The sequence below is a fragment of the Coregonus lavaretus genome (assembly GCF_964263955.1).
Source record: "Coregonus lavaretus genome assembly, chromosome: 23".
NCBI classification, from domain to species: domain Eukaryota; kingdom Metazoa; phylum Chordata; class Actinopteri; order Salmoniformes; family Salmonidae; genus Coregonus; species Coregonus lavaretus.
In genome coordinates this window covers 35,583,446-35,595,065 of record NC_140010.1, presented here as the reverse complement: position 1 = coordinate 35,595,065, position 11,620 = coordinate 35,583,446, and the positions used below count along the sequence as shown (strand labels likewise).

Sequence of the window (11,620 nt, the reverse complement as noted above, 5' to 3'; positions counted from 1 at the left end):
ACAGCTTGTGTAAGAAAAGTTAGAGGAGTTACTATTCAATTCTATTTAGGTAGTCTACACAAATGAGTATGGAAGCTGATTAAATATATTTAATCAAATATGTAACATAATTTCATCCACCCAATATACACTGAGGGTACAAAACATTATAAACACCTGTTCTTTCCATGGCATAGACAGACCAGGTGAATCCAGGTGAAAGCTATTCTTTACGTTTCTATGTGGAATTTTCAACACAATTTCAACGTATACGTAGTTCAGATGATTATGTTGAAATTAGATTGATGTGACAATGTATTTAAGTTGAGGTTTTACCCTAATTTCAATGTTTACAACGCCGGTTGAAATGAGATGAAAACAGGTCTACTGGTTGATGACTTTTTTCCAAATCCAATGTATTTTCCACATTGATTCCACATCACAATACGTTGACAAATTAGGTTGAAACAATGTTGACTCAACCAGTGTGTGCCCAGTGGGATACATGTCAGTAGTTAATGTCAACAGAGTAGAGCAGCAAGTATTCAACGCAAAATTAGCAGGGCTTGTTTACTTTTTGAACTCTGTGGTTACCTGTGTTTTCCCTTTTATCGAACAGAAAGTTATTGGTGCCCTGAGGTACAACTATCCCCACTTCTTCATTCTCCTCTTTCATTCACTTTCTTCCCCCAGGTCTTTTGTACCTGTCAATTTCTCTCTACAGCGTGACTTCTTAATCCACCTGAGTGAGTGGTGGACAGTTTTGACACAAGAAGAAAAAGATAGAGTCCCGAGGACCAGTTGTCACGACTTCCTCCTAAGCTGCCACCTCTCCTTGTTCGGGCAGGCTTTGGCGTTCGTCGTCACCGGCCTTCTAGCCACTGCCGCTCCTCATCTCATCATTCCATTTGTTTTGTCTTGTTTATTACACACACCTGGTTCATATCCCCTCATCAGTACCCGTATAAGTGTTCCCTCTGCCCCCTTGTCTTTGTGTGTGATTGTTTATTGAAGAGGAGATTATAGCTCGGTGGAGCTCGATTATATTGTGTATCTCTGGGTTATTTCACCCGTGTGCCTTATTTTCCCCAGTGTGCCGTTTGTCCACACTTGTGTGCATTGCTGCGTACCTCTGTTTATTGATTAAACTATTTATTACGTGATATACTCTCTTGCATCTGACTCCGTCCAACATCACCCACTACACCAGTATCTTCAGCACCCGGAGGATAGCCGGATTATGTCTGCCATTTTGTGCTGCTGGCAGTTTTTCTCATTACCCAAGGTTTTGTCAAATTTTAGAGAGAAAATGCCATCTTCACAGAACATAGTCACACCAAATACTTACTTACACAATCAGACTATATGGAAAACTACACATAACACTGCCATCATGTAGTTACATTTCTCAGAGCTTTCCTCATACAGCGGAAATCATTTCGGATGACAGCATTATTGGAAAGAGTGGCAGGAGTGTTGTTATTATCTACACACTCTCTTACTAGGGGAGTACCTGCATTTGGGTTTACACACTTTGTTATTTTAACCCATTCACTGATTCCTTCAAACTGCTGCCTTCCTAGAGCAGAAACAAACAGGATTTATACCCTGTTCTGTAGAAGTAATCAGCCTCGCTGCATGGTCAACGCCTACTGTGTCTGAAGCTCTGACCTAAACCCACCACAGCAGATAGATAACATGGCTGTGGTGTTACTGTGGATCCCCATGACCCCTGCTGCCAGGCAGTTTATCCACACAGCCCTCGGGAGAAGCCCAGTTTGGTGGTTAAACATCTTTATAACCTCTGCCTCTGTATCAACGTGCATCATTGGATCCCCTTGTGTCCATTTTCTGCCTTTAAAGTGGCCCTGCAGTGCCACTGATGTACAGAGTTGACTTAACCCTGTTAGGTTGGCACTGGATTGAAATAAAGAAGGCCTCCACTCTGGTCCTATGTCCTTATACCCTCCACTCCCAACTCTGATCCACTGGTACCAAGTCTATCAGGGTAAAAAACAAAAAAACACATATGTCTGTCATGGTGATAATCTGTTTGGTTCAAGCCCCTTCTGACTTTTCAGGGTTTGTCGGATGGCCTAGGGGCATCCACTTCTATTGAGGCACCCCCAAAGAGGGGTGTATTTCCTTTACCCACAAAGAAAGGTGTATTTCCCTTATGCCCCCCAAAAAGTATCCCCCATGGGACCAGATTTTCAGAAAGTTTAATCCTAATAAAAATGTTCCTGTGTTGTGTACAAATCTGCTCCCCTCATATGTGGCCCCTCCTTTCTTTTGGAGACTTCAAGACAAAAATAAACAAAATCTTTATTATATAAATCTCTATATGATCATGACACATTTTGCTAAAAATATTGATTGATGATATTTTACAAATTGAATGAAGAACACATAAAGGGGGAACAAATTTAAGAAAACACTTTTTACAGTTTTTAAGTATTCTGGCAAGGACATTCAGGTAATCTATAAATCACTGCTAGGCAAATCCCCGCCTTATCTTAGCTCATTGGTCACCATAGCAACACCCACCCGTAGTCTGCGCTCCAGCAGGTATATCTCACTGGTCATCCCCAAAGCCAACACCTCCTTTGGCCGCCATTCCTTCCAGTTCTCTGCTGCCAATGACTGGAACGAACTGCAAAAATCTCTGAAGCTGGAGACTCTTATCTCCCTCACTAACTTTAAGCATCAGTTGTCAGAGCAGCTTACCAATCACTGCACCTGTACACAGCCCATCTGTAATTAGCCCACCCAACTACCTCATCCCAATATTGTTATTTATTTTGATAATTTACACCCCAGTCTCTCTATTTGCACATCATCTTCTGCACATCTATCACTCCAGTGTTAATACTAAATTGTAATTCTTTTTTATTATGGCCTATTTATTGCCTTACCGCCATAATTTACTACATTTGCACACACTGTATATAGATTTTCTATTGTGTTATTGACTGTACGTTTTGTTTATCCCATGTGTAACTCTGTGTTGTTGTTGTTTTTATCGCACTGCTTTGCTTTATCTTGGCCAGGTCGCAGTTGTAAATGAGAACTTGTTCTCAACTGGCTTACCTGGTTAAATAAAGGTGGAATAAAATACATTAAAAACAAATGCCCTGTCTTATCAATGTAATTTCGATATCAAGGAAAATAGTGTAAATATATATTTGATCAGATAAGGGATAGTAATTACCAGCAGCTGTCACGCCCTGACTCAGGGGACTCTTATTTGTTGAGTCAGGGTGTGATTTTCTATGTGGTGTATATCTATGTTTATGTTCTAGTATGTGTAGTTCTATGTTGGCCGGTGTGGTTCCCAATCAGAGGCAGCTGTCACTCGTTGTCTCTGATTGGGGTTCATACTTAGGCAGCCTATTGGCACTCGTTAGTTGTGGGATCTTGTTCCGTGTAAGGTATGTTGTTTGTGTCTACCTTGGACTTCACATTTCGTTTAGTTTGTTGTTTTGTCATTGTGTTTATTCGTTATAATAAACATGTATGCATATCACGCTGCGCCTTGGTCCGACCCGTCCTTCAACGAGCGTGACAGCAGCTCAAAATCAATGGAATCATCAAGGACTATTGAATTATTTATGTGATTATTATTGATTACACTGGGATAAGAATGGTGGCTGGGTCAGGTGAGACACACTTCCAGTGAGGGAAAAAAGTATTGGATCCCCTGCTGATTTTGTACGTTTGCCCACAGACAAAAACATGATCAGTCTATAATTTAATGGTAGGTTTATTTGAACAGTGAGAGACAGAATAACAACAAAAAAATCCAGAAAAACGCATGTAAAAAATGTTATAAATTGATTTGCATTTTAATAAGGGAAATAAGTATTTGACCCCTCTGCAAAACATGACTTAGTACTTGGTGGCAAAACCCTTGTTGGCAATCACAGAGGTCAGACGTTTCTTGTAGTTGGCCACCAGGTTTGCACACATCTCAGGAGGGATTTTGTCCCACTCCTCTTTGCAGATCTTCTCCAAGTCATTAAGGTTTCGAGCCTGACGTTTGGCAACTCAAACATTCAGCTCCCTCCACAGATTTTCTATGGGATTAAGGTCTGGAGACTGGCTAGGCCACTCCAGGACCTTAATGTGCTTCTTCTTGAGCCACTCCTTTGTTGCCTTGGCCGTGGGTTTTTTGTCATTGTCATGCTGGAATACCCATCCACGATCCATTTTCAATGCCCTGGCTGAGGGAAGGAGGTTCTCAACCAAGATTTGACGGTACATGGCCCCGTCCATCGTCCCTTTGATGCGGTGAAGTTGTCCTGTCCCCTTAGCAGAAAAACACCCCCAAAGCATAATGTTTCCACCTCTATTTTCGACGGTGGGGATGGTGTTCTTGGGGTCATAGGCAGCATTCCTCCTCCTCCAAACACGGCGCGTTGAGTTGATGCCAAAGAGCTTGATTTTGGTCTCATCTGACCACAACACTTTCACCGAGTTCTCCTCTGAATCATTCAGATGTTCATTGGCAAACTTCAGACGGACATGTATATGTGCTTTCTTGAGCAGGGGGACCTTGCGGGCGCTGCAGGATTTCAGTCCTTCACGGCGTAGTGTGTTACCAATTGTTTTCTTGGTGACTATGGTCCCAGCTGCCTTGAGATCATTGACAAGATCCTCCCGTGTAGTTCTGGGCTGATTCCTCACCGTTCTCATAATCATTGCAACTCCACGAGGTGAGATCTTGCATGGAGCCCCAGGCCGAGGGAGATTGACAGTTATTTTGTGTTTCTTCAATTTGCGAATAATCACACCAACTGTTATCACCTTCTCACCAAGCTGCTTGGCAATGGTATTGTAGCCCATTCCAGCCTTGTGTAGGTCTACAATCTTGTCCCTGACATCCTTGGAGAGCTCTTTGGTCTTGGCCATGGTGGAGAGTTTGGAATCTGACTAATTGATTGCTTCTGTGGACAGGTGTCTTTTATACAGGTAACAAACTGAGATTAGAGTGTGCTCCTAATCTCAGCTCGTTACCTGTATAAAAGACACCTGGGAGCCAGAAATCTTTCTGATTGAGAGGGGGTCAAATACTTATTTCCCTCATTAAAATGCAAATCAATTTATAACATTTTTGACATGCGTTTTTCTTGATTTTTTTGTTGTTATTCTGTCTCTCACTGTTCAAATAAACCTACCATTAAAATTATAGACTGATCATTTCTTTGTCAGTGGGCAAACATACAAAATCAGCAGGGGATCAAATACTTTTTTCCCTCACTGTACACATATTAAGTCAAGTGAGGGTGCAGTTAAGCTGTCATGTCTCCTCCCATTGCTCCCCTCCAGCGCTCTGATTCGCGGTCTACTGAGCCACCGGTCTGAGTGCACCACCTCGGCAACACCGGAATGGAAACCCAACTCACCCTAATCACCTCCAGCGCACCTGCACCTGCACCTCATCATCACCCCTATATAGCCCTGGACTGTTCAGTGTTGTGTGTGATTGTTAGTGTCTTGTTGTGTACTCGCGTGTTGTTGTTCTCTTGCTCAGTGTTAAGTAAACCTTTACATTGTTGATTTCTGCATCCTGCCTCTTCGTATCCTTAGTACTCGTCACATAAGCAAGCATTTCTATGGACCCGTCAACTTTTAAGGGCAGTTTGAGAACTGTGAAAGTGTGGGCATAAGTAATGATTGTTTAGGTTTGATAGGCTACCTGAAAAGACATGACCTGAGTTATCTGTGGTGTTGTGTGACAAAACTGCACATTTTAGAGTGGCCTTTGTCCCCAGCTAAAGGTGCACCTGTGTAATGATTATGATGTTTAATCAGCTTCTTGATATGCCACACCTGTCAGGTGGATGGATTACCTTGACAAAGGAGAAATGCTCACTAACAGGGATGTAAACAAATTTGTGCACAACATTTGAGAGAAATAAGCTTTTTGTGTGTATGGAACATTTTCTGGGATCTTTTATTTCAGCCCAAAAAACATGGGACCAACACTACATGTTGCGTTTATATTTTTGTTCAGTATAGTAAAGAGGCATTTAAAATGCCTCTTTACTATACTGAGATCCTGAGGCCAATTGTCGTGCCATACATCTGCCGCCATCACCTCATGTTTCAGCATTACAATGCAAGGCCCCATGTCGCAAGGATCTGTACCCAATTCCTGGAAGCTGAAAATATCCCAGTTCTCCATGCCTGCATACTCACCAGACAAGTCAACCATTGAGCATGTTTGAAATGGTCTGGATCTACGTGTACGACAGCGTGTTCCAGTTCCCGACAATATCCAGCAACTTCTCACAGCCATTGAAGAGGAGTGGGACAACATTCCACGGGCCACAATCAACACCCTGATTAACTCTATGTAAAGGAGAGGCAAATGGTGGTCACACCAGATACTGACTGGTTTTCTGATCCACGCCCCTACCTTTTTTAAAAAGGTATCTGTGACCGACAGATGCATATCTGTATTCCCAGTCATGTGAAATCCATAGATTAGGGCCTAATTTATGTAAAGTGACTGATTTCCTTAAATGAACTGTAACTCAGTAAAATCTTTGAAATTGTTTCATGTTGCATTTATATTTTTGATCAGTATATATACGCTACCAGTCAAAAGTTTGGACACACCTACTCATTCAAGGATTTTTATTTTTTTTTTACTATTTTTTACATTGTAGAATAATAGTGAAGACAACAAAACTATGAAATAACACATATGGAACCATATAGTAACCAAAAAAGTGTAAAACAAATCTAAATATATTTTATATTTGAGATTCTTCAAATAGCCACCCTTTGCCTTGATGACAGCTTTGCACACTCTTGGCATTCTCTCAACCAGCGTCATGAGGTAGTCACTTGGAATTAATTTCAATTAACAGGTGTGTCTTCTTAAAAGTTAATTTGTGGAATTTCTTTCCTTAATGCGTTTGAGACAATCAGTTTAATTCTGCAGCGACATGCCATCCCATCTGGTTTGGGCTTAGTGTGACTATCATTTGTCTACAATGTAAAAAAAATAGTACAAATATAGAAAAATCCTTGAATGAGTAGGTGTGTCCAAACTTTTGACTGGTAGTGTATATATATTGTCACGACTTCGGCCGAGGCTACCTCCCATCCTTGTTGGGGCAGGCTTCGGCGTTCGTCGTCACCGGAGTACTAACCACTGCTGCCCCAATCATCATCATCACAATTGTCTTGTCAATCACACACACCTGGTTCTAATCCCCTAATTAGTCTATGTATAAGTGTTCCCTCTGCGTGATTGTTAATTGTGAGAGTATGTAGCGCAGTGGTGCTACTCATAACATTGTGTTGCCAGGGTAGATTTTCCCCCCTGTGCCTATGTATTATTGGATTCCGTTACAGTGTAATTGCCAGGGATGTTTGTTTCCCCTGTGCCTGTTTCGTTGATCACTATTGGAGCGCATTTGTGTGTCAACGAAGGAATAAACTCTGTATTCGGTGATTACCCTCCTGCGCCTGATTCGTTTCACCACATATACACACACACACACACACAGTGACTGCCATATAACATGCCGCTCTATTTAAGGAATAACCCTGCCCTATATATGGCAAAAAAATGTGTGACACAACCATCAGTAGAGTTGAAAATGAGATGCAAACCCATTTAACTTGTGTTTTTATTCAGTACATGGGAATTTAACTGCAAAAGTAATTTTTATGTTCACTACTCCATCAAGCACAGACTTTTATCTGCAACAAGTCAATTTGATGGAAACCCATCTCTGGTGGGAACACGCACATATTGTATTTATGCAGATTTTTGAATATTCGCATGAAAATCTTTCCCCAATTGGATGGAAACCTCGCTAGGGTTGGCAAAATAGGGTACAAAAAAGAGAGCACTTTCCTTTCCCTATTTTTTTTTACATATAGATTCAACGTTTAGGAAAGGGATTACATTGCTTTTTTACACTCTGATTGGCTTGCCTGAGTGTGACAGTCCTACGATATCAGGTTGCGCGCGGACCTGCCCAGCATCATCTATGCCTTTCAACTTGGCTATGTTTGGCTCCCATTCTCTCCACATTATTGAGCTTGCATTGCAGACAACTTTATTTTCTTGACAAATACACAAGTGATTCAACTCGCAAAGGCATTTGTATTTACCTTCTCTTTTAACTATGTTAATTAGCCTATAGCCAATTTGGATAGCCTACGTTTTCTCTCCTGAACCACATCTCCACCATCACACCAAAGGAGTATGAGCAGTTGATGAGGTAAATACCTACACCTTTATATCTACATCTATAGATCTTTATAACTTTATTTGATGTTAATGCGCATTTCACCGTGTGCTCTTGAAATGGCAAAACCTTTGGATCATATCAAGAGACCAATGAACGCTTTCATGGCGTGGTCTCGCGGTCAGAGGCGAAATATGTCACTGGAGAATCCCAAAATGCACAACTCTGAAATCAGCAAAAGACTTGGCGTGGATTGGAAGTTGCTTTCCGAATCAGAGAAGCAACCATACATTGATGAAGCCAAGAGATTTCACACGCAACACATGAAAGAACACCCCAACTACAAGTACAGACCCCGGCGCAAACCCAAGAGTTTGCTCAAAAAGGACCGTTTGCCCTTACTCGGGGATGCAGAACATTTGAAAGGATTTTCCACGGAGTCCCTTTTGGCTTCCGCAGAGAAAGCTAGAGCCATTTTGCCGCCGACGTCGTGGTAATACTGGCTTCTTGACCCTGGTAAATTCAGCACAGGTGCTGTCAAGAGGATATCAGAAATGCCCAACGTGCTGGCTGCCAACGGTTTGTATTACGCGCAATCTTTGGGATACCAGACTGGCCCATTTGGAAGTTTGGGATTATGCCCCATCCAGCACACTCACCCCTCACCAACGAACCCGGGGTACATCGTGCCCTGTAACTGTGGCGCGTGGTCGGCGACGAGTTTACAGCCTCAGGTTGCATACATTCTTTTTCCAGGTCTGAACAAGACTTCGATAGACCCGTACTCCTCCTCACCACATTCAAGTGTGTGACCACATAAACTAAACTAAAAAGCATGTGAATAAAACACATAAATGTTCACATCATAACTGTGAAATAGGCTACTTTTTATTTGCTGTAGATAGGTCTATATGAATATGAATTAGATTTTTGAATGGTTTTCCTTATTTATATGCGGTTTTTGTTCTGTATTTTATGTTGTGTGTACTTTCTTAGCTCTATGATGATACGATGATAACGTTATATTTTGGGGAATTGATTTAGGCTATGTAGCATTTCAAAAAAGGTTGTTACCAAACTTAACTCTTAATTGTCAATATGCCTTGAAAAATCTGGATGTGTCTATTGTCAACTAAAATAAATGTTTTAACTGATCAGGGCCTTGTTTTCTGATAGCGATGGAACTTAGGTTTACGAGTTTTAAACGTTGCATTGTAAAAAATAACGGCCGAAGATGTCACACCCATTTCCCAAAACACCACGCAGTGCACTCGTTACAAAGTGAAACTTAATGTGTTACTTTGTGGTAATGATCAGGAAACTTTTATGGTGAGCATTGCGTTGTTTTGCTTGAGATCGAGTACTCAGTTATTCAACCGGACTATCCCAAATCATTTTGAATGCACATTCCTTACAATCTGAAATGTTTAGGCTATTGCTGTTCAATGTCGTTAATTTCATTTAATGATACTAGAGCAGGTAGGCCTAAATATAGCCAATCTACACCACCTTTTTGGAGCTGTATAAGGTCCATGATAATTAGAACAAAATTCGTTTTTTAACTTACACAGCAGGAAGTTGAAAAACCAATTGTTATATAACACTTGTAAATATTAGACTCTTTTGCCTAGTGCAATCTTGATTAAGTTCAGGAATGAGCGAAAGATGAATCAAGGAGGAGTTAAAGCGTCTCTTGCATCTAGAGCTATGAATTTGATGTCTCATGTCATTCTATATATTTGAATGTTACCTTTCAGTTATGTGTGTCAAGGCGTGCTGAAGGTGGGTGTGGTGTATGAATCATGCGCAGGACGCAGAGGCTCAGTCCAAAGGCTTTAGTGCAATATATATCCAAGACGGAAGCACAATAAGCCCGAAGGCGAATACACGGCGCACACAGGCGACAAAACAAACGGCGCACAAACATGTGCAACATAACCTCTCCAAAACACTGGAGGGAAAAAGTAGCTCCAAACACGAAACAGAAGCGCAATCACACACAACGACGAGCACACACAACGAGAACTAAATAGGACACTAACGAGGACTAACAAGACACAGGTGTACAACATCCAGACAAAACCAAACGAACATGAAACATAGATCGGTGGCAGCTAGTACTCCGGGGACGACGACCGCCGAAGCCTGCCCGAACCAGGAGGAGGAGCAGCCTCGGCCGAAACCGTGACAATGTGGATTTACAGTGTAGGTAGACTACTTTGATTCCTGCTGGTTTGTGTAATTACCCTAAATATTACATTTTTAAAAACGCATTAGATTAACACACTCCAATTGTTTGTGTTTACAATTACACAGCAAAGCTATTTTCAAACCAGTTACCTATGCTGCAATAACTTTCCTTCCATTTTCCCAGTGACGTAATAGTAAACCAGGATGGACACATCACCCCTCAGGATTGTCCTGTTGGGCAAGTCAGGAGCTGGGAAAAGTTCATCAGGAAACACCATCCTGGGAAGGCCAGCTTTTGAATCAAGTTTAAACTTCATGTCTGTGACAAAAACATGTGCAGAGCAGACTGGTGTGGTCTCTGGAAGACAAATCTCGGTGGTCGACACACCAGGAATTCTCAGTACTGAAGAAGTGGAAGAGCAAATTAAAGAAGTGTGTCAACATGCCCTTAAATCACCCATTCCCTGTCTGTTTCTGGTACTACTCAAGGTAGACAAGTTCACTGAGGAGGATCAGAAAATAGTGAAGGAAATTGAGAAGATTTTTGGGGGATACAGGAATAGACAAGAGTTACATTCTGTTCACACATGGTGATGCTCTCAAAGGCATGAAAATAGACGATTTCATCTTTGAAGATGAAGAGGGTGTGCTCCCAAAAGTTGTTCGGAGATTTGGTGTGAAATACCATGTGTTCAACAATGACACTGGAAGTCAAGATCAGGTTGAGGAGCTTCTGACTAAATCAGGACGCCTGACATTAAGTAAGTATCTTAACAAGTCGTCTTTGCAAAAGAGGTTTATAGACTCAAGGGTCTTTCTTAGTTAAAGGTTCCGAACAGTCATTCTGATTTCCATGTAAAATAGCCTTTTGAGTGACTAAAACATCACTCATAATATTTTTCCTGATAAAAATGCACAAAAAAATGAGAAAATTTGCTTTTTCTTTGATGTCAAACTACCAGGAAGTCTGAAAAGACAGACTGAGTGGGTGGGGAGCTAGTAGGCTGAGTGGGCCTTGACTGGCGGTTCTATGAAAACGCCTATGTCAAGTAATATGGTGCAGTGAGAAGTGTTGCAGTGAGATTATCTCAAGCACATTTATTGATACACAAACCAACTCAAACAACATTGAAATTGCATGCAACATCCAATCCTGTCATACATCACATTATGGATTCACAAATGATTTGTTTATCCAACTGTTTGGTTATTGTAACAGCATCGATATAGATAAAATG

General features: G+C 41.4%; 1 pseudogene across 1 annotated transcript; it reads left to right on the top strand.

Moving 5' to 3' along the window:
* Positions 1 to 8,278: 8,278 nt before the first annotated feature.
* LOC311150676 (transcription factor Sox-14-like) lies at positions 8,279 to 9,004 on the top strand (annotated as a pseudogene). The gene has a single exon. The product of its transcript is annotated as a transcription factor Sox-14-like (transcript).
* Positions 9,005 to 11,620: the final 2,616 nt, after the last annotated feature.